This window comes from Limulus polyphemus, unplaced genomic scaffold (genome assembly GCF_000517525.1).
Source record: "Limulus polyphemus unplaced genomic scaffold, Limulus_polyphemus-2.1.2 Scaffold684, whole genome shotgun sequence".
Classification (NCBI taxonomy): Eukaryota; Metazoa; Arthropoda; class Merostomata; order Xiphosura; family Limulidae; genus Limulus; species Limulus polyphemus.
In genome coordinates, this window is record NW_013666294.1 from 52993 (window position 1) to 79099 (window position 26107).

At 30.3% G+C, this 26107-nt stretch overlaps 1 pseudogene; it reads right to left on the minus strand.

Annotated features, from left to right (window-relative positions):
* LOC106459934 overlaps positions 1-26107 on the minus strand; it is a 107758-nt pseudogene that overhangs the window by 10392 nt on the left and 71259 nt on the right.

Below are 26107 nucleotides of genomic sequence, written 5' to 3' on the forward strand. Positions count from 1 at the left end.
CGTCGCAACATGCACACTTTGACCTGCCCGTGGTAAGTGTTAAAGTCATGTATAAAGATAAAAATAAATCATGCTTTTTGCAACTTTTTAAGCTACTATAATTCTAACAGAAGTCCAGGGATATGACGTCGCAACATGCACACTTTGACCTGCCCGTGGTAAGTGTTAAAGTCATGTATAAAGATAAAAATAAATCATGCTTTTTGCAACTTTTTAAGCTACTATAATTCTAACAGAAGTCCAGGGATATGACTTTTGAGTGGATTATTTATTCTTATTTTTTAGTTATGTGATGATGGACTAGAGCAGTCAAAATGTTGTAATAAAGTTAAAAAAACAAAAATGAATAATCCATTCATTCTTAAATTTTATTTAAAGAATACAGTGGATTTCCTATCATTACAAAAAGTACAATGATTTTACTTCATAAGCACAACAAATCAATGGGATGTTCTAAAAAACTTGTAAACTACTGTATGTACATACACATACACACACAAAACTGCAACATGAATCTGTAAATTCTAACAAGTCATCAACTACTAGCATATTACAATCAGTTAATAATGCAACACTTACAGTTGTACTATGTACCACTTTCTGCCTTTGGTTACAAGACTCTTCACAATACAACATAATAGAAATTAAAACAACAAGTAGCTACACTTTTGAAGTCCAACTTGTTTCAAATAATTTTGTAATTATAAAAACCTGTACTACTTCAATTTTATTTTTTGGTATTTGGTATGAAAATTTAATCTCCTTATTTAAACTTGTTTACAAACATGTTTATTCTTTTTTTCTGATAAGAAATAAATTTAGATCTTTAAGAGTAGAGGTGGCTTGAATGGGTGACAAAGAAAGCTTTACTAGAAGTTTACCCAGTACAAATGTATGACATTTCAACAAAGTTTCTTTATCCTGTCAGGTATAAAACCTTGTCGAAACATTGTACATTTGCTACTGTGTTAAACTTGTAGTAAAGCTTTCTTTGTTATCCATACAAGCCATCTCTAAACTTTATTAGTCTCAAAATGGGTTCCTCTTAATCAAAGTTAGATCTTTTAAGTCCATATAAATATACAAACTCACTCAAAATACTTTTAACTATAAATGTAGTTATTCAAAAATTACAATGATGTGTAATTAGCAACTCTTGTCTGTGCTTCACAGCTTTATTTAAAGAAAAAAATTAATTGGAAAAGTTATAGCAATAAAATATGATTAACTGCAATAAACTCTTGTGTCAATGTCAAACACTTGAGTTTTCAGAAATCTTTCAAGCCAAATAATGGTTCCACTTACTAAATACCCTGTTCTTCTATTTATTGTAAAACATCTGTGCTATTAGCAAACTAACCTTTTCTTTCTTTGAAGCACAGAACTGTATCCACTGAAGGTATACATTACAAAAGCTGTGTCGAGAAATCCCAGAAACTCTGAAATCATAATCTTCATCAATATTCAAATTAAACACTGGATCCAAGTCAGCATAGTTCTTATCCAGAGTGTTTCGGAGAGCCTCTTGTATAAGTTCAGACTGAAGCCAGTCTTCAAGGCGTGGCGAGGTGATGGTATAGTAAATGATACTCTAAAATTAGACATAAATATAACAATACTGTATAAGGGATAAGACAGACAAAATTATGTATATAGTAAATAGTATTAAAAAGTGAACAAATAACACATTGATATCCAGATATAAATATTTCTGTCCAATAACAAGATAAAAAACATATATATATATACACGATGATCCCTAAAACAAAAAGCAGAATATGGAAAAATTGAAGCTTATACTTTGAAAAGAAAAAATCTAGCAATATCACTATATTTGTAGTGATAAAACATATTAAAAGGATATTTCATCTTGGAATAAGGGTAATTAAAGTATTAGTAATTGCAAATTTATATCCAATACTTTGATAATCAGTTTCATTAGTAGATGCATCATTCACTAGTTACTCCAGACAAGAGAATATCCAGAAAAATCTAAACAATAAAATACAACTTAAAAATAAAAAAGATTTTCAGAGCCTTGGTAATATAAGTTCTATAACTTACTTTGACATAATAAGTTATAAGAGCTTTCCGTAGATCAAAAACTTGTAACATGGAGACTGCACTATTCTCCGATATACTGTATCCTTCAAGCACATATTTTGTAGCCGATACTTCCCATGCAAGCCAGCGAAGATTGAATGCTGCATTCATGGAAAGCATGTGTGGCAGATGTCCTGGCTCACAACAGCAGCAGCCTGTATATTACAAAAAAACTATACATTATCAAATATGATATTCATACCGAACAAACAAAATAAAATCAATAGTAAAATCTTATGCCAAGCCTTCAGCATAAGCTCTTCACCCTCTCTCCAATTCACATTATGGACAGCCTATAAATAAATGTACTTCAGTTCAAGCCAAAGATTTAAAATTTGAACTATTTTATTGATCAACACTACCATCTGATGAAGGACAAAATTTTAAAAGTTTTTAAAAATTTCTTGCTGATCATTAATTAACAATTAATATACATATTTGAAATAATACACACCTTCATCTTCTTCAACACCTTCACTGATTGCTTCTACTTCCCTTTGTTGACAATAGGTACCTATTAAAAAAATTGTCTAAATGATTCCACTATCAGTCAGGATTTTATCAAACAAACCCATTGATAGTTATTTGATTATATTCAACACTACCTGATAGGAGGTTGGAGAATAAAAGAAATAATTAAATACCAGGAAAGTTGTTTTTTTTTAACTACAAGTAAATTCATAATTTGTACTCACCTCTAAATTCCAGCCCTCGTACCTGGAAAGTCACCAGTCCATTACCTAGCTCTATCACATGCACTAAACAGTTTAAATTGTCTGATGCCAGCACAAAACAATCTCCTTGGGAAACAGCACCCCAGCGACCTAAGGCCAAGTCTCCAAAAAGAGAGTGTTGAAGGGATCTTGTTAAGTGTTCATAAAAGATGGAGTTCAAGTTGTTATCATCAGCACCTATATAACAACATGGTACATGCTCATCAACTGGCATATCCATAACAACATGGTACAAGTTTGTTGATCAACTGCTACATCCAACTTCCTATTGTTAACTTACTTAATAATACAATACAGGTTCATCAACTAGCACATCTGTAACAATATCGTACAGATAGATCAACTAGCACATCTGTAACAATATGTACAGATAGATCAACTAGCACATCTGTAACAATATTGTACAGATAGATGAACTAGCACATCTGTAACAATATGTACAGATAGATCAACTAGCACATCTGTAACAATATTGTACAGATAGATGAACTAGCACATCTGTAACAATATGTACAGATTCATCAGATGGCACATCTGTAACAATATTGTACAGATACATCAACTAGCACATCTGTAACAATATCGTACAGATACATCAACTAGCACATCTGTAACAATATCGTACAGATACATCAACTGGTATATCTGTAACAACTTTGTACACATTTATCAACTAATACAGCAAACTTTGTACTGATAACTTGAAGTATTACCTATTTAACAGCATTGCACACACTCATCAACTAACACAGGAAACTTAACACTGACAATCTGACATGTTAAAGGAAAGTTTAAAGCATGCCTACAATGTTTCAAGTTTAACTCTGATCAGCAAAATGTGCTTTAATATGGAACATAACTGAAGTTATGAAACACAAGTGTTAATACTTTGTATCTTCCTCATTTTACAAGAATGATCTATCAAGTATCAGAAAGATCATATCAAGATCATGCCCAATTCAATTCCACAATAAAACTCACAGCTGAGAAGGAACAGCCAAGCCTTTCTCATTAAGAGGTAGTTTCAGATTATTACCTGTAAAAATCTCGTGACTGTGATGCTCAAGCTAGCCCTTAATTGGCTAATCTTGTGTTAACCTATTTTCCTCAAGTAAGAGCACATTTCAATAACCTTTACATGTGTCAGAAACTTCTCAGCAACCTTTAAATGTAGTTTACATATGAAGTTGTACCTATGTAATAGTATTACCATGTAACACTAACATCATCATTTGGACAAAAGCATTTGTAAGAAACATCGTTATAACAAACAGCAATATCAAAGCATGATGATACAAGTGTGAAAGTCACATTAATGCCATTCTACCATCATGATAACGAAATGTCTAAATAAATGTAAGAAAGTATATGTGTGTGTGTAGTTGCTATAGCAAAGCCACATCAGGTTATATGTTGTGTCCACCAAGGGGAATCAAACCCGTAATTTTAACGGTGTAAATCTGTATACTTAGTACTGTTCCACCGAGGGACATAAGAGGGTATTTAAGATATTGTTTTCTTTAACAAGATGTTCAAGAAGAGAGATCTAGGGTTAGATTATTAAATGTCAGCCATAGAGGGTGTTTTGTGGTGTTTGCCTGTTACTCATAATTGAAACTAATTATTACTAACTGTAATTTTTATTGAAGATTTTTAGCAATCTTCTGGTAGAAGTTATTAGAGATTTGGGATACTTTCTATTAAACAGATTATTCCACAAGTTACAGAGTCAGGGAGAATTTGTTATATGTTATAAGAGTCCTTATAGTATCATCTCGTTAACAGTACAGAAAAGTAATTTACATGTTTAATTCATAGTTTCATAAGAAATACGAAAAAATATTTTCATTTCAGTTTCACCAGCTCATATTACTTTCTGACTTTACAAATATGGAGAGCTTCAATTATTACCATGGTTATAAAGGTCACATACATATTAGCTTATAAGCACAGTCAAACTGTAGTCAAAGACATGTGTAGTAACATGCTTTAAAAAAAACCTAGTTCCCTTTGTTGTGAAAGAAAACTTTATGGTCATACCTGGATTCCTCTCGAGCTGTGATGACAGTCGAGTGTTTGAATGGTCAACACGTTTTGTACTGTGGGATAAAACAACAGGAATAAAAGTAATATTCACAACACATTAAATCAATTATATAAATCTAGCCAAAATAACACTACAAAGATTCAGGTTTATTCATAAAGAACATACATTCAATCATCTTTACTCACCTTTCAAAAACAGCATATGATTTTTAAAGTTTACTACATCGTGTATGTTATATTAAAAAGTTTTTCAATCCAATCAACATAGCTTTATCACATTTCCTAATTTACTCCATGCAGTACTTTAATAACCCTTTTCAACTTTTAAGTTTTTAATTTCTCTTTACAAAAGCAATGTTCTAGTCTTATGGCCAGGAATATGCATTATTACCTGAATCTGCAATCTGCTTTCAAACAAGCTTCTGCCAAAAACAACAAGATCACATACCAACTAAACATTCCACAAACCCTCAGGGTATGTGGATGTTGTTCCAAAGACCACATTTACGCAAACCAAAAGCACAAAGCTCCAACCAAGCTGTCAGAAGACATGGTAGATGTATGCTTGAATGTGGTTGCTATGATTCTATACCATAGTTTCTTCATTCATCTTTATCATTAAAATAGCCTCTGATTTCAAGGTGTGGTCAATAGTTTGTATTGTCTTTGACTTGTAAGCTTTCATCAACTTAAATTTTTTGTTCTACTATCATGTTTTATAGTACCAGAAGAAATTTCAAGATTCAGAACATTCCTCTGGATTGGCATGATGTAGGAATTTGGTTTTCTTTATAATGTTACATGACTTCTATCGCTTTCAGAGGACTATCACAAAATCTTGTGTCCTTTGACACTACATCATTTAACAATCACATTGTATGGTTATGGAAATTCTTATCAATCAGATATATTAGTACTACTAATCATATTGCTCATCACCATCACAGCTCACATTAAAGCAACACCCAACTGATTAAAACACATGACTGGTTCTTATGAAGAGAAATTAGCCCTCTATAACTGGATAAATCTCTTTCATCTATTTAGTTAACACAATTTATTAATAAATACTCTAAATACATCAGCTACTTGTACAATCCAATGAACACATGCTAAAAAAATTTCTCACTCTACTGTAAAGAGTGTTATTAGTAGCAATTAAATCTACTTCACAAAATTTATCATCAAACCCCAATTTACCAACACACTATAAATATACAAAATATATCTAAATTTTCAAATATTTATTTATTATTTTAATGCTAAATGAATTATGTGACTACATTATTGTTTAAAAACATAAAACTTTCAAACAAAGAGAAACCAACAGAACAATGTCAATAATAAACAAAACTCATGATATTTAAAAGCAAACAGAATCAACAGAAAAAGAAAAAAATAGAATCAGAAATGAAACTTAATAACTAAAGTGCTTTCAGAAAGTGGACATTCTTTCATTCCCTTGTTGAAGTAAAGTCCACTTTCCAAAAGTGCTTGGGTTATTGGGTTTTTCTAATAATAAACATGAAATATTTATGAATGCAAATAGTTTCTCTACACTTACAGATTTTTCAAAATTATGACTAATTTTAAATATTTTGTTGATGACATAATACCTTTTTTTTCTACAAGTTATCAATTTTTAACCTAACTAAAAATTTGTTATCAGACTGAAAAAGGACACATAAACTAACAAAAGTTATTACTTGTAATCTCGTTCCCAAAACTTCACAGGGCGGACATAAGAAGTAAAAAAGATTGCACTACCCAACAAAGGATTTAGGGGGGTTGAAAGAAGAGAAGAGAGAGCTGCTTGTACAAAAAGCATAGCTGAATCTGAAGGAAAATAAGTCAAGGTACAAATATTGGATAAAGGTTGCAATTACAAAATGAAAAAAACAGACGTTTCCTAAATGTGCTATATTTAAAATGAATTAAAATAGTGAAGAAGCTCTTTAAAACAAAAGATCAAACATTTTTATTGAATAAAATGATTTCACAAACTAGTTGCCTCCACACAATCAAATATTTGTTGCTGTTTTTCACAACCATATCTAGTCAAAATACTGGACTAGGGCAAGATAAAAACAACAACAAAGACCAAATCCTCTTTCACATGATGGATAATATTCATGAACCCTATTCTACAGAAAGGTTTCTAACTGTGAGGAGGAAACACATCATTCGCATAAAGTTAAATCCCTACTTCAACTTATTTTTTTCTATTTTATTTTGGCCTAGTCCAAAGTTACTAAAAAGATAGCATTCCATGAAAACCAGTTTAAAAAACAAAACATATATAGAGGTTGAGTACATTAAATTAAAATTATTTTGGATCCTCCTCATGTTGTTACAATCCATGTTGTCAGGAGTGGTCATGTTCTATTTGATGATTGTGCAGCTTGAAATAGCTTTGAAGCATAGTTTCCATAGAAAAAGGCTCCATTGTAATAGTGTCATGTCCAAAGCACAATACTTCTCACTGCTTACTTTCCATAATCCATCTAGTGTACATAGATGATGTTTTCACAGGATATGTTTCAATCTTTGACTACGGTCTGGGTGGATTCCACCCACCCCGTATCCATCAAAGTAACCATAAAACAGTTACATTGTAACTTTTTAAAATGTACATATATCTTCACAAAATTTTGCAGATTATCAGTACAAATTACAAAGCTTTTGTACACAAAATATCAGATTTTTTTAATAAAGCTCTAAGATTTCCTAATTTATGATTTGTTCATACATTTTTTTCTTTTCAAATGTTGACTATACAACATGCAACGAAAATTTGATTTTAAGATTAAAAATATTTTTATGCATCAGAAAATTGTCAAATTCCAAATATGAAATCTCTATAATCTCCAGATGATTATCAAAGTTTTGTCGATTTAACATGTGAAGTTTGTAAATCAAAATAAGTTTTTTAGATTTTATGTATGCATTTTGAAATAATAAAAAATCATAAATTACTATATCAATACCATGGAATTCCCCTGTAATTTATCAGGCTTTTTAATTAAGCTGTATTTGGGTCTAAAAAATATAAATTTTTGGTTACTCTTTCATCCTTCTATTTCTCTGCAAGTCTACAATGAAAAAGACAGTTTTTCCCACAGAAACACTTTGCAAAGGCTGAGAAAACTACGTGGGGAAATTTTGAGCTTTTGACTGGTTATAAACATATTATAGAGTGAAGTAGACGTACGTAAACAAGCATTTCTAAAAATGGAAGAGGTGGGCGAGGCCATCTTATTTGATTCCCTAAATATATTAATATCTCAGAAAATAGAAAAGATAGGAGGTTCTTATCTTATAATCTAGCTTGTCAATATCGGTAATTTGAGTTTCTATTTCATAAGAAACTATAGACTTTCTCTTTGAACATTAATAACATTTAATTTGAACCTAAGCTGCATTCAACATACCAGTGACACATGAAAATCGATATTTAGGTATTTTGTTTGAATATTTACTTTTATGTTAAGAAATTAACTAATGTATAGTACTAAAATTTGAAATATAATCTATAACTTGATACCAATTTATTGACATACTTTTATAACAAAGTAGTTTAATAAAATTTTGAATGTAAAGTCTACAAATGTGATGACATGATCTCTGACCCCCACCCAAAGCAACAGGGTTAAACAGTTCATTCACGAAAAATCCAAAGTCACTGCATTCAGCAAGTAGACCAGTTTCATTCTTCAGCTACTTGAGGCATGCTACTGTTGAACAGGAAGTACAACTGTAAGCCTTATCCTGGTAAACCCATACACTGTTGACCTTGTTTCCAGATGAAGATATTTTTTAATTATATTGTATACTGTTGCCTGGGTCAAGTGGAAAGCTATCGCATGGATTCTCACCTGTTAAATTACAACATAATATGTTTAACATGGCTGGGGAATAACTTGTTATAGGTCTCTTTCTGGATGGTCTTGGTGTCCCAATTTGATCCATATTCCTTTGTTTTCAAAACGCCATTGAGTAGAAGAGATATCTCCCTTCATGGAAACTCTAAATATAAAAATGGGTGGCCAGACAGTTTGCCACTGAACATTTCATTCCTGAACATTTTGCTATCAGTCTTTTTGTTACTAGAGTATTTCGCTACCTGATAATTTTATGTCATAATCTCCCCTTACATATCTCATTTAAGATCATATAATAAAAATATTTAATCAGTATTAGTTCATTAGACAAACACTCCAGTCAGTAAAATATTAGAAAATACCAATAAATATTTCTTCAATACTAGTTTATTAGAAAAACACTCCTTCTTATTTTCTAAAACATTTTATTTAAAATGATGAAAAACCTGAACTTTTTTAAAAATGATTCAGGCTTTCCTCGATTAGTTGTCGAGCCATAATGAGTTATTTATACATAGCTGGAATAGGTAGCAAAATACCCTAGTAACGAAACAGATTGGTAGCAAAATGTACAGTAGTGAACTGACCTAGAACCATAACAAATGTATTTTTGATACATGTCATTTCACTGCAATTTATATTAGGTGTGGTAATCAAATTATTTACTGATTTATATATCCAAAATCATTTTAATATAACGTACTCAACTTTAACGTCTTTAACATCCTTCTCATCAGAAATTGGTGAAAAAAAAATTGAAACATAATACTAAAAACGTAATGAGGAATTAAATAATAACAATATAACTGTGGCTCTATAAATATTACACCTTAGTAAGATATTTAGTAGTGAGAAAACCATATTAGAAATATCAATACAAAAATAAAATTCATATTTTATGGTACTTTTAAATAAAAATTAAGAACAATCATTATCCATTAATACACATTCATCCACAAAAGATCACAAAATTCTTACTAAGTCTGCTAAAACATGTATACAAAACATAAAGTTTCAAACACATTAGTTACTAAATAAAATCTAACAGATTCTTAACTTCTTTTAATCACAGGAAGAATAAAAAGGATACGAGGTACACTGAAAGGCTGAGCAAATGCATGAAAGGCTGAGCCCCATGTTATTTGCCAAGGTGCAATGTAAGTTATGACAAATCTCACTTTCAATAGGAACTCAAAAAACTGAAAAAACAATAAAAAACAACAATTTTACTACTTGTCTTTACAGTTGATGAATTAACACTATAAGACTCATGTGCATACTTGCAACTCAAGATTAAAAATTCAATTAAAAAATATAATTCCAACTTTATTTCAACAATTCATTTTACCCACAAAAAATTGTAGAAATAACATTTTAAGATTACATCATGCTTATTTAGTTTACTTCACAAATTAAAAAATACAAAAAATGTTACAACTTTTAATTCTGTCTTATATCAAGTCTTAATGGCATACATTGAATTTCTGTTTTATTTTTTTGCTGAAACCTAAGCTTATATTCATTTCTCCTGATCAAATTTTAGCATTTTCAGTTAACTTGACATTTATTTTAAGTTTCTACACCTTCTGTTTTTTCAACTATCAATTTATTGGTTGAAATCACATTTACTGCACCACTTACAATTCTTAAAGACTTTCAGCAGTTCTTAACTTTAAAAAGGGCTATTGCTTTGAGCAAATAGCTGTCAAAAAGAGAAGAAACTGATTCTCAGTACTTTGCAATCAATAATACAATGGTGCATGGAAATTAATCATGTTTGAAAATGTTGAAATTTTCATGGTTCTTATGTTCTTTTCATTCCTGATAATGTTTTTGTGTTAAATTATGTCCACTGGAAAGCTCCAGGAATATTCTTCAATGATAAGACAACAGGTAAGAATATTTAGGTTGTAATAGTGAGTATAGTAAGCATAACTCCCTTTTTATTGTTAACTTCATTGTAATCAAACAAAACACACAAATACAATAACCTCTTACGTACACAGAACAAACTGATCTCGCTCAACGAAAAATACTGCCAACGAAATATCATACTACAAAATCTGATGAAAGTAACAAGTTCAATGGGTACTTATAAATCTTTGCCAGTCTTTCTGTGCTTGCATGATTTAAAAACATGAAGTTAACTCCTTCAATTTCCAAATTAAAAGTATCAAAATAAATATTTGAATGGATACAAAAAAAAAAATTAAAACTGATTGGATATATAAAAGAAGCTTTCTAGTGCAAACTTAAAAAAACAGAAAGACTAAGATGATAAGAAGTATTCTTTCATTAAAACAGTTTTCAAAACCCTGTGGTCCAAAATGGAGTTAATATACTGATTTCACTAAATGTATGAGAGAACTTATGGAAATATTAATTGTTTGTTTGTTCAACTAAAACAATTATTTTCTAAAGTCTATATATTATATATATTAATATTCATTCAGTATACAATTAAAATAATTAACCAATAATAAAAAAAAACATTCCAAATAGTCATACAGCATACCTATCCCCATTTAAGACTTCTTTTATAGCTTATTTTTTTGTGACATTCCACAACCATTTTACTTACTATGATATAAAATATATATTTTGGGTTGCATTTACATTAATACTTTGGAAAAAAGCTCACCTGGTCAATATTTAATTTGTAATGCTTTAAATATAATGATAATAGAAATGTTTTCATAAGGTCTGGAATGTTTTCTAATATTAGTAATCAAGTCCCCAACAATTCACTAAGCTCTATTATTCAGATCACTTGAAATTTAAAACTGTAAGTTCAGATGGGACAAGTCTTAACCCTAGGTAACTAAACTTCCATTAAATATTTTATGTTTAAACTAGTAGAATGTGCCAAAACTTGACAAAATATATAAAGTTGTAGTATTTCACTCAATTTGCATTCTCATCTAACCCCACAAAATCAAACAGTTGGCCACTAGATATGCTCTTTCTAAAATTTATTTTCAAAACAATGTTGGTACTGTGAGTACTCACCCTACCTTCAGTGGTTTTAATTAATCATTCCTGTTTATGCACTTTTTAACAGCAGAACAACTTTAAAACACCCCTCCTTCAAATGTTTGAATTAGTCTTTCATGTTTTGGCACTTGTTAACAAAATTCTCAGAACTTAACAAAATATTGAATTAGTAAACAAAATTTTAGAGTATTACACGGCAAACCTTTTCAAAACTCAAATGAAAACAAAGCATATTCATTGCACATACTTTTTCTTTGAAATATAAAAATGTAACTTAATTTCATTAGCATACAAAGAAATAAACAATACTTTAAAAACTGGCTGCTATAAAACCATTTTGATGCTATAGCATTGCAAGAAAATAATGATTTAAAACTTTTGAAATAAAAAAATGTTTCTTTGCTCAATTTTAACAACACATACATGCATCCATAAGAGTTGCTTTCAGTAGACCTTACACCTATAAATATAATTGTTTTTTGAATATTTCTTTTTCTCTTCTTCATAGGCAGTAGACAGACAGACATTTTTGTCAAATGATTTTATTCTAGTAGAATGTGTCAACGTTTGACAAAGAGTTGTGGAATTTCAAGCCTTGGTCTAAACCTAAGAACTATTTAATACATATTGGAAAGAAAAGTTGTTTTCAAAAGTTCCTTGTAAACAACATTTTCAATAGTTGTCTTCAGGGACAAATTTGTAACTAATCAAATAACCTTACCCTGGATAGAGCTACAAAGGGCTGTATACGAGAAGAAATTGGCGCAACTAAGTGAAACCCTGATGGTCATACAACCATTTTCCCAAATCATATTATTGTAAGATAACTTCCAAGTTCACCAACAACCTCTTTCAAACATAATGAAAGAAAATTATTATGTGTCCATGGTAATTCATGGGGACTGAAATTACCCCAAAACTAACTCAATGAAAAGAGTTGAGTTGAATGACACACTGAAATTCATGTTCCTTTCATGCAAATATTTAGTTTTCATGCTCAGAGAAAAAATATTAAGTTATATTAAATAAACAAATTGTTTGCTGAATAATCCAGAGAAATAAATTAATAGCATCAATGCCATATTCATTAAATACCTATGTAAATACAGCTTCAAAGCAGTGAGTCAAAAACAACCAATACACCATTCAGGTAACTCAGTGTTTCCATTAACCATTAAATACTGGTCAGTTCCTGAACCTACTTAATAGTATGTATAGCTTCACAGCTGCAGAATTGGTTAATCTGACTGATCACATGTACAGATGGTTAAAAATAAAGCTGCTACATTATTAAAAAGTTTTTTCCACGTGTAATGTTTTCTCCAAGCACATGCATGTTTGTTGGGTTATCAAGTCAACAAGTGTCAGACAATGACCATTTAACTTTATGTGGTGACCAGTGAAATAATTAATAATTGGTCACTGTGACTGGTGAAGGATTTTACTTTTCCAGGGTTACTGTATTTAAAGAATATGTAGTGGGAATGCTACTAATTTATTTTCTGGATTTTTCAGCATAGTGAGTGGAAATCCTCAAAACCTGTCTAATTCAGTGCAAGTAGTAAATAAAATGGCAGACTGGAATTACTTTTTCCTTTAAACAAGAATTTATAATTTATGCAATGAAAGAAAAAATTACACTACTGTTCTGATTATCTTCAAAATACTTACCTTTCTGTAACAAAATGACATAACAAAAAAATTCAGAAGAAAAGGTTCATTCGGCCCTCTGTAGTCAAACTTGAAGAACAGGATAGTAATAATGAGCACAATGTAGTGATGGGAAGAGTCACAGAAGGCACTACGAACACAATGCAAACTGCAAACCACCACCACTAGCGAACCACCCCTATTAAATAAGAACATTATACAAATCAAACAATAAAACTGTAAATTTTTGTAATGTAATAAGACAATTTCAATAAGTTTTTATTTTTCATATTTATTGTTATCATAATAAATATTTTAGAATTTTCTATATCTTAGTAATCTTCAATTAACAACCTTACAAAATTGGTTCACAAGCTCCATTAAAAAAATTTTAGACAGCAAAAAATTGTTTTAACCCTAAAATGTAACAAAAGTAAAGAAAAATTGTCTTGGTAGTAAAGAATGTCCAAATTACAATAAAGATAATTTTTATTAAAAAATTATCCTCTACACCGTAGTAAAAACAAGTTCACCATTAGACAAACATGCCAAATAATACTAGAAATTTTATTCTGGCAAAGACAACATAGAAATTATCTATCAATTAATTACATAAGGCACTGATGCATCTATTTTATGGTTTATTGCAGCTTTGAAATTTAAAAATATTTCATTGTGATGTTTTTAACAAACAATTAAAAATGTTTACCTTTGTCGTAGATTTTAATTACAGATTTTTGTCTCCCTACATTATTTTAAAGCTTTATTACAAATTTTTGATTCAAAAAATAATACACGCAGTTTCACTGTATTTACCATCACCGGCATTCGATAAAATTTACTCTTTCACCATATCAAAGTTATAAAGAAGATATTTGCTTAAATTGTTAATTAGAAAGTTTCATTTAATATATGTCATAAGTTGTAAAACTATTGTATATGAATTTATTGATTTTTTTACATTTCTTTTGGGTGATTTTCATTGCCCATTCAAGCAGTTACTTAAGCCAATAAGGTCTAATGGAAATAAGGCGTAACACAACAACCTTGTCATCAGAAAGAAACTTGACGCAATTGAGTGCAAAATGATTTAACTAAGCCTACCTCATCTTTTTTCTACAAAAAAAAATTCTTGTCACACTTCAATATCATAATTCAAGTGAAGTATAAAATAATAAAACAAGCTTTAACAACAAATATCAGTACTGTAATTGCAGAAAAAGTCATCCCCAAACACCTTTCCTTCAAGTAATATACCAATGAGTTAAGACTTATAACTTTGTTCCAATTTCTACATGAATCTTTGCTGAGCTGGAAACTTGGCTCTTATAGTTTAAATGAATGGAAAAAGAGCTTTCATGAAATATTTAGATCACTAGTCTATGACTTCCCAAATTTGATATATATATAGGCAATTAAATCATACCACAAAAAACCAAGGTTGGGAAACCGTGACAGGCTAAAAAATCAGTAAAGCAACACAAGTTACATGGACACATTAGTACTCTTTTGTCAAAACTATTAAGATTTTCCTCCTAACAAGTGCCATATCATGCTCTGAAAAATTCAAGAAATTCATAAATACTAATGATTTTATTCGGAGTTCAATGAAATTAATCTAAAATCAAAACTTGCAATTCTTTAAAATTTTAATGTATAAAATTAATTTAAATTATACTTTTTCATAGAAGAACTTTCAATTTGTGTATTTTATTTTTTAGTGTGTGAAAAAAACGACAAGTTTAGTTTCTATAAATTTTTAAATTAATGGTAGAATTTTGCCCTTGAGGCAGACAACACCCATCTAGGTATAAAAATGTTAAAATAATTAAAAACCCTCTTTTCAATTTATAAATACAACTTATGCGCTATAAAATGTTTTAAAGCTTTTTAAAAAACTAACTATGTACATCTATAAAAAACTTCAATTAAAATACAGGAATTTCACCACCCCCTTCCCCCCCAAAAAATGAATAACGGTTAAAATAAAGTAATTTATGGGGAATCTTTTATGACATAAATTGAGAATTTACCAAAAATAATTTCATTTTAAACAAATATTATGTAATCATCAAAGCACAGCTATAATAACATATGCCAAGATGAAAACAATATATTTGTTTTGGCTTGTATTTATGCTAACTTGAAAATTTTGTTTGTTATTCTAATTGCTTTATAACAATCAAAATAAATTTTTAGCGAGTGACCATACACTTTAAATTCAATGTAATGCTGGAAACATATAAAAAATAGGAAATATAGAATTAGTATTCTGTAGTCATACAAGGCACAAAATGATAATGGAAAGGAAAAAAACAGCAACTACATAATAATTACTTTTTTTATCTTACATTACGAGTACAATGAGGATCAAAAACTGGAATAGTAGCAATTAAAATCCAAAGAAACAATTAAGCTTAGAAAGGCAAGTATTTGATAAAACAGGAAGCTCTAATTGTTGAAATGCTAGTAGGTTATAAAGAACAGCTTGAAGAGAAACATGCTGAAAAAAAAAACTATAAAATAGACCTAATACAGATTTTCTACACTACAATAAATTAGACTCAGAGTAGGTAAGCACCAGAGATATAAAACAAATACCGCTGTATTAAATGACCTGGAATTATGATAGGTGCAGAGTAGGACCCCATGAGCAAAGTACAACAGTTATAGTTTAAATACAACTGTCAAGTGAAACAGGAACTGAAATGTAGTTGGAAGGCTTAATAAAAGTAGACCCATGCACCCATTATATATATATATATAATTATTAAGTACCATATTTCTTCAAAATGTGTTTTGTACTAAAACATTACAATTGTGTTTGTTGTGATTAAAACCATGATTATTCTCTTCTTAAAAGCTTTAAGTAATAAAAAAATGCTAAACATAAAATTGAAAAGTATCTCACATATGAATTGTAATGCTATACCATTTTTTAATTTACCTTAGTCATGATTTATATTTTGGAGATCTTAGGGAGAATAATGAATTTTATGATAAGTAGTATACAAATTATGTAGTGTATAAAAGTTCAACACTGAACAATTTTAAACTCCCGCCCCCAAAAAAAAACCTGCCACCCTTCTTTTAATGTTACACAATTACAATTTAACTATTTAATTCTAAGCAGGAGTTAAGGATGCCACATGGGACACCAAGAATAAACAGAAAAAGACCCACAGAAAGTTGTACCACAGCTATGGTAAGAAATATGTGAGGTCTTGCAATACTTAAGATTCCATAACACAGAGGTCACTGGCGAAAGCAATTCACATTTCCCAGGCAACAGTTTTACAACATAATCAAAAAGGACTTCTGTCTGGAAAAGTGACACAAGTTATGTATACTCAAGCTACTTCCATGACATATCTGTTCAACCATCACATACCTCAAGCAGATGGAGAATGAAAGAGGTATACATGCTAACCATGAAGGAGACATACCAATCTAACTGTTAAAACAGAACATAGGAATTTGTAATTAGACTGTTGAAACTGGTAGCGAGAAACAAGTTCTTATTAATTAGATGGATTATGTAAAGCATTTTAATACAAAGGTTTGCTTACTTGTCGCTGAGCGACAGCTACACAATGTGCTGTGCCCTACGAGGGTATCAAAACCAGGTTTTTAGCATTTTAAACCCTCAAACTTACCACTGAGCCACTGGGGGCATATTCAGTGAGAAGAGATGAGCTTTGGATATAACAGTCTGACAAATGAGCCTTTTGGAGTGGAAACTTCGCTGTGGGGCTTTTATCAAGATGCATAGTCATCAGTAAGAGCATGATCGGACATACCAATAAGGACTGCAACAACATGGTCACACTCCAAACTCATTTTAAAGCAACATATTCAATCTCTATAGTAAAACTATTCCTTCTGTTGTTTGGGAAATAAAATAAGCTTTGTATTATTACTAATCGATTACTGTGTTTAAAAATAAAACTTGCAAATAATGCTGGACAACATGAAATAAAGTATACTTACGGCAAGCCAAAATTGGCAATAATTCGTGGTGAGTCTGTAGTTAAGGCACTAAGAAATACTAGAGGATAGATAACATTCTTTTCCAAGAAAATCATCCATACTTGAAACTTTTCAAACCACATGATCTTTGCAGCATCTAAAACAGGAACAAAAGAAAATTAAGTTTAAATATCCTCTTTGAGAAGGAACGTTATTTTTTTAAATTTGCACACATGTTATAGTAGTATTCTAATTATTTGAAGTTGAACTTCCTTTAACAAAATGATCTCAAAGAAAGAAGACTTTTATTTACAACTAAAAAAAAAAGTTTACTTAAACTTTCTAAAAGTGGATGGACAAGTTTAGAAATTACTGAAAAATATAGCTTTCTACTGTTAATAAGATTATGCTTACTGCTAAAAATCCTGTTTTGAAGTTTACTAAGAGCACATACAACACAATAAAATGTTAAAGCAATACTCTGACAAACTTACATCGTCAACATACCTCTACAAGTACGAGTAGCACAAAATTACACAATACTATAGGTCACTTTTAATCCCAATGATTTAGCAGAATAAGTTAGATCTCTAGGAGATACTGAAATTTAATGGTTATCATAAAAGATTGGTTAACAAAATTTTCCCCATTCATGAAAAAGAAAGGAAAAAGAATGTGATTCACGAAAAAAATTTGCATTCCTATTACAGTTTATTAGTACTTAAGTTAATAATATAATTAAGAATATTGAAAAGAAATCTGGTTTACCTATACGCATGATAGCAAAACTAGGACATTCACTTAAATTACATTTACCATGCTTGGCATTTAAGCCAAACATTCACTATAAAAAAAAAAATGTATCACATGTAATCTAGGACTTCTGAAGAGATATATAGAAAAATATGTAATTCACAGTACTTCTTGTGATATTTGTAATGAAAGATATACGTGAAACTGAGAGACCCATAACAAAACATTGTATGGAACATCTTCACACAACAAGGATGAGTGAGGTCTAAGAGAGTGGTTACAGCACATATTATTAATGAGCATTAATTACCTAAATTGATCATCCTTTTAGCATCAAATTAAAATTAAAATGCTACAGTTTTCTGGACAGAAAGTACAAGGTGACCCTTCTCATAAGATTTGAGAAACCTTCAATTAACAGGAATAGAGGGTGGTCACTGTAAATGATTGACTTATGTACATGGATATGGACATTTTAATACTTTCTGCTTTATTTCTTTTCTAAATAGTATATATATATATATATATATATATATATATACATATGTGGTTATAATGACATTTACACTTTATCCATACATATTTATTAGATGTTAATGTTTACATGACTCATCTTTTTGTTTTTGATTTTAAATGAATATTTTCTTCACTATGTTCATATTCTTGTCATACATTTATTGGTGTTACCTTCTTGTTGCTGATAACATGGTCGTACATCAGCTGTTTGTTCTGTTAAAACTGGGTTTGTGTTTAGTACAGTGTATCTCTTGGTAAAGGCATAAGATGTAAAATAGTGGAAATAAAGAATTTTCACTGTATTTTGGCTGTTTCTCTTCATTAAACACGAATCTGAACAAATATTATATATAAAAATAAAATATTTTATTTGCAGAACTAACATAATCTGTAAAAAGTTCTGAAGTTTCAAACCATTTCATGCAATATTTCTTCTTTACAATGCAATAAAACACTCGACCTTGGTAGAGTTAATACTTCAACAAAACTTAATGAACTTTTACACGTACATGAAGTCACATTTGATATCAGTTAATACTTTAACAAAACTTAATGAACTGCTACACATATGTGAAATCACATTTGATATATATTTCAACACTTGATTTTTGACAAACAAATATCTGTAAAATAATACAGAAAGTTGAGTGCATTATATTAAAATGATTTTGAATATACAAATCAGCAAGTCAGGACAACCACAGCTGGTACAAAATTGAGGTGAAATGGTGTATAACAAAACTATATTTTAACATTATTTGTTCTTCACAAGTATTGATGCCACAGGTAATTGATTGCAAAATATTTCTACACTTAGATTATAAATAAGTATTCAGATCGGGGATTCAGAATTTTCAAAACTGAGATATTTTTGTACTTAACAACATTGGAAAATAACGGAATAATGATTAACTTGGAACACCAGAACTATCTAAAAAGAGACCTGCAACAAGCTGTACCACAGACATAGTAAGCAAAGTGGGAAGTGTTGTAACAAATGAGACTCCATGAACGAAAAGGAGAGTAACAAAAGCTGTCCACATGCCCCAGGCAACAATATGCAACAAAATCTAGAAGGATTTTCTTCTGGAAAGCAAACTTCACATGTAAAAAAGTTCTTCCATGACATATCCATTCAACCACTGCATACTTCAAGCAGCTAGAGAATACATGGGTATTCATGATATTCCATATGAAGACATACTGATCAAGTTTCTAGATGCACAATAACTCCATATTTTGATGCATTCTATGTATTTCTGTACATTCTAACTGTTATAACAGGCACTGAGAAACCATCATCCTTGTACACTAGATGCTTATAGAAGGCAAAGAAGGAGTAGTGGTGCACTTTTGACATGAAAGCCTTATGACAAAACATTTTGCAATGGTAACTACACTGTGAAACTATTGTCAAGATGCTCGGTCATCGGATAAACTATTACCAGATGTGGTAACACGGACTGTAATGACATGGTGAAATCCCAAAATCATTTTAATCTAACATATTGCAATGGTAACTACACTGTGAAACTATTGTCAAGATGCTCGGTCATCAGATAAAGTATTACCAGATGTGGTAACACAGACTGTTATGACATGGTGAGATCCCAAAATCATTTTAATCTAACATATTGCAACGGTAACTACACTGTGAAACTATTGTCAAGATGCTCGGTCATCAGATAAAGTATTACCAGATGTGGTAACACGGACTGTAATGACATGGTGAGATCCCAAAATCATTTTAATCTAACATAGTCAACTTCTGTTTACTAAACATCAAGAAAACAATTTATACCTCGAACTTCAAATTGATGGTATTCATGTGTCTTCAAGATAGGATGTGCACAGCACAACCAAGGGGCTTGTTTCCTGAGCTGGGGTAGGATGTAATGAAGGGCTACTCCAAACACCACTGCTAACAGCTGGACGCCACTCTCAACATATGGCTATTTCAGAAAAAGCCCCAAACATCTCATTATCAAACTTACTTCTAAACTATTTTTAATGAAACAAGTTATAGTTATGTTAAATAAAACATCAACGGCTTATCTATAATTAATATATTTCTAATGTTTACTTTTTTAACCTCAGCTGTGTCTAACCATTTGTATCACACTCAGTTTAATAGCAAATACCACCCTGAAGTTTATATTAAAATAACATTTTTGAAAAACAACAAAATAATAATGTGAAATCTTATGAAAATAATAAAAAACTACTCATGATACAAATTCATGAGACACAAGAGTTATCGAAAGTGAATGACAGATTTGAAAAAAATGCCAGATACACAAGTTGATTCAACTTCAATGTCAAAACAGTTCCTTCTACTTGTCAAATGGCTTGAGAAATTTTCTGCAAGGGTGCAATGAATTTAGAAATAAATTCAAGAAGAGTCAGGTATTATAAACAAAACCAATTACTGGAATAAATTCACCAAAGACAAATCAGTAGAACTGAGCTGAACAATTTATGTTCAACTTTAATGAAAAACTGTTCATGGTAAGCACTAAGAATACTTCTACTGAATACAGCAGATACTTGGATTTGGATAAGAAAAATATGAAAATATAGTACTTTAGTTGTTAACAGTTTTATCTCTTACTACGATAAAAGAAGTAGTAGACAGCTTTCTTTAAAATATTGGTGTTCACTTTCCTGGAATACACTTTCTTTACATTTGAAACCTCGTTTAATTCTTAACAAACATCAAATAATAAAGCTAAACACTATATTTATTAACACTAAAACGACTGTCATACTACTTTACTATGACAATGAAGTGAAAAAAAAACTGCAAGTATCAATGCATGTGTCATTATAAAGTAGTATTAGTGATTTGTTAAAAATACTTAAAATAACTAAGTTTTTAATAATATTTCTGGTTTATGCAACTATTCTGCTACCTTAATATGTTGTTACAGATAAAACTCAATAAAATGTGACACAGAATTCAATGCATACAATAAAATGTAGGCTTGTTAACAACCTAGCAATCAAAACATTGTACAACATTATCTAAAGCTACTACATCTTGAATTAAATAATGTTTAAAATTTTAACAATGCTAGAAAAGCTTTTCCCACAATTTGGTGTTCTATCTAAAAACAAAATAAAGCAATCAGCATAAACTATATTAATCCTTTCTTGTTCTCTAATATTAATGTTTTGTGTATACCAATTATCTAGGTAATTATAAGAACAGTCAGTCTGTGTGTAGCATGTTAGTTCACATGGAAACCCAACATTCCTACCTGTTAATTGTACAGTGGTACTTTAACATTCATCGTGAGTGCAAATTTATGATGTTTATAACATTAAAGACAATTACTTCAGTAAAATAAACAAACATGCAAGGAAACACATTAACTTTTTCATGGATTATAAATAATGCAATACCATTAAACTTCAATACAAATTCGAACAGATGCCTAAAAATCAATATTTTATAATTATTATATGTTTCCAACTATCTCAACACAGATGCCTAAAAATTGACAATAGGTCTAAAGTTTAAATGCGCTTTGTATGCAAAGAACAAGTTTACACATTAGGGGAATAAAATATTACATAATTTCTGTTATGGGTGGAAGTGGACCCAATGTTTTTTTAATACTTTAGGGAAGAGTATCAACTATCTTACTACAGGCACCTAAAAATTGCCAATTAGACCTAAATTACTGGTGGAAGTGGACCTGACATTTTGCTAATACTTTATGGAAGAGTAAAAAAAAAAAGAGTTCATACCATTTTGGAAGGAAAAAAGGATAATAAATAAAATAGCAACAAATTAAGATAATTGATTTTTAAACTTCTTCATATCATAATTTAAAAGATTCACTATTTTATAACCTGACTTTATTCAGAGTTCAATCAAGAAAAAAATCTCAAGATCTTAATCACAGATGGCAATTATCCAGAAAGACAAGGTGTTTATACAAAAAATGTTGTGTACAGAGAAATATTTCGTTTATAGTCATTCCATGTTTGTATACTTATTTACTTTAAATAAAACGACTCAATATTCTGTTTAGTAGATTTTTGTTTCATTCATGTCCAACTACATAATACAACCACAGCATTAAAGGATTTATCTATTTAGAACATATTCCCTTCCCACATACACAATATTCCACTTAATAATGCTGCACATGTGAAAAAATGCTTTCGGTTTTGGTTTGCATGGTACAGCACACGCTTTGTATGTGGGAAGTTGAGGATTGAATAACATCCATGTCCTTTTTTTTTCTTTTTTCATATTGTTTGCTAAACAATGTTTCAGTAATCAAATAATTGTAGTACACACATCATGCATGATTTTATACCATAATTATAAAATAATGATACATAAACAATTACTTTTGAAAAAAAAAAATTGATTTCAAAATCAACATATCAGTAATAAAAAAGAAACTAGCCAAGTAAATACTAAGAGTAAACTTCTATATTTCTAAAAGATTTTATTGCATCATGAAACTCTACTAGCATTCAAAGATTTATTCTTCATTTGTTAACTCACAAACTTACCTGCAAAACAGTAAAAACTGTACTGACATGCACAGCAAATATAATCACAGCAATAAAAATACACACAACTCCGTCTGATTTCATACGGACTAGCTAAGAAACAAAGAAAGCAGGTACTTTAATGAATATAACAAAAAATTTAAATAAAATATTGGTATTACATGATTATATGTGAAAAAATAAGATAGGATTGGGCCTTTCTGAAGCCTTATTTTAAGAAAATTTTCAAATGTAATGACAATGTTGTTAAAATGTTTTGAAACTACTTATAAAATATATGTTAAATGCTGCTTTAAAGTCAATTTGTTCAAAACCTTTCCATTAAAAAAAAACTCTCCATATGTTATACTCAAGAAACAAAGTTTCAATATTTAATCACAGAATACAATAAGGTTACTTTGTGAATACTTTTGGATGTCATGAAACAAAGACTATTCAGATGTATTTTAAAATATGAGCAAAATCACATAATGAGCCCATTAATGTTTGTAGTTATTTCAGGTTTCCTATAAAATTACAATTTCAGTACAGATACACTTTGAGAAACTTGCTTAGGGCCAAAAATGCTGCTTTTAATGTTATCAGACAAACTAAATATAACTTTGTAGCATTATAAACTTCTCAAGATCACAAAGCTTATCATATGAACACATTCACTATGAAAGTTAAATACAAAACATTAAATTACCACTGTATCTTGTAGTTTTGTGGGAAGAGGATCAACTAGTTCTTTATTCTCATCTTCCTGACTTTGATCAACTGATGCCTCTGACCACAGGTGATTTTTTAGAAGGGCCCTTTGTTTGAGTGAAATAAGAAAATCATTAAATAAATTTTTAGAAACTAAGTTTTTTTTAGTGTTTTTAAGCATCTACAAGATTACTTGCTTTTATGTACTGTTTCAAATGCATACTTTTCCCACAAATTGGATTTTAGTAAAGAATGCTTTTATATCCTTATTTTTTAATTGTGAAAGATCTATCACAAAAAGTAAGCACCTTTCAGGTGTCAAGTGCACACCTGCATATCAAATTTCAAAACTTAAAAGTAAAAGTAATAATTTCAAGGTTTTTTAACTCAAATAAATTTTGAATTAATATTTTGCAATAATGTAACATTATTTAGTGTAATTAACACATAAAAATGAAAATATAATGATTCATATCTTGTTTCTCTACTATGTTAGTTCTTAGCTGCTACCCTTTTTTGATGCCACAGCATTTGGTTTAAACAATGCTAATAAAGCTTAGCTTTGAAATAGTTATAGCCAACATTGAAGTCCAATTGGATAGAGCAGATTATAAACTATTTATGTCAACAAAGTGTAAATAAAGTGGTTTGAACCATGATGTATAGTTTCTTGAGATAAAAGACTACCCAGAACTAATGTAATGATGAACAAAGAAATTTAGTAGGATGTTTATAAAACTTATAAACAAACCACAGATCTTGTAATTTTTTATAATTTTTTTACGTGTTCTTTTTTATTCCTGAAAATATTTTTTGTGTTAAATTATTAGTTTGAAAACTACAGAAATTTCCTTCTATGAAAAGACACCAGATAAACTTCGGTTTAGCACGTATCGTAGGTAACAGCAAAATATTCCAATGACTCAAATCCTTATCTATTGAATATAATAATAATAATCCCTGTAGACTCCCACTGGAGCATAGGGCCCCAACAACACCTCGCCGACGGAAGTTGTTGTTGCAGTAATTTTTTTTTTTCAACAGAACAATTAAAAATATGTTCTTGTTTTTACTGCTCAAATAGCCCCCCAGTGGCACAGCGGTATGTCTGCGGACTTAGAACACTAGAATCCGAGTTTCGATTACCCGTGGTGGACGGAGCACAAATAGTCCATTGTGTAGCTTTGTGCTTAATTACAAACAAACTGCTCAAATACTTTTGCCTGAACCTGTGCACATATAATTACATCTTTTTTTAATGTTAAGTAGGGTATGTTCGTGCCCCTATAGCGCGTTGGATTTCTAATCCAAAGGTACCGGGTTCGTTCCCCGGCAGGGATGCCACCACCATTGCCTGGTCCCAAGTCCAGGATGAGAAAGGAGGAGGGTTGGGTGCGGGGCTAGCAACTCCGCCCCGTAAAACCAACCTGATTTTTCATTTTATACATGTTATGTAATAATTTGTTTTATTATGAAGCTAAATGTACGATTTACATAACATGCAAAAATTAACGTCATTCTCTCTTTGTGGTGTTACTGTTGTTTTTCTTTTTTTTCAACTGTCTAAATACTGCTTTGTGTGATTGTATATGAACATGATAAACTAAATATAAAAAACAGTAGTACTATGGTTATAATCACCTAATGAGGTGGTACAAAATATTAGTTATACTAAAACTATAGTAATTTCTACTAAAGTTTTCAATAGTATTACCCCATCCTCCACCCTTAATGGCCTATAGTTACCGGTAACTAACATATCTCGGGTGAAATATTTCTTATATAAATAGGTAAAACGTTTATGGGAACTAGAGATGTGATTAAGTCGATTTAACACAATGAGCTAAACCTCCCAGAGGTCAGCGGGGAGTCTAAGGGCTTATAATGCTAAAAATCGGCTTTCGATACCCAAGGTGAGCAGAGCACAAGTAGCCCATTGTGTAGCTTTTTGTATAACAACAAACACATAATACACTAACTAATCAAAAAGGAAATATACGACGAAGTTAAAGTGTTATTATAAATTATTCCAATTACATTTTATGAAAATTTATTTGTTGAAATTCAATTAAAAGGTTCTTATATTTATCGTAAAGTAAAATATTTTTACGGTAAAACTAAAGCGTGGATTTAAAATGCTCCCTCTCCCTGGCCAGGTGGTTAGGACGCTCGACTCGCAATCTGAGGGTCGCGGGTTCCAATCTTTGTCCCACCAAACATGCTCGCCCTTTCAGCCGT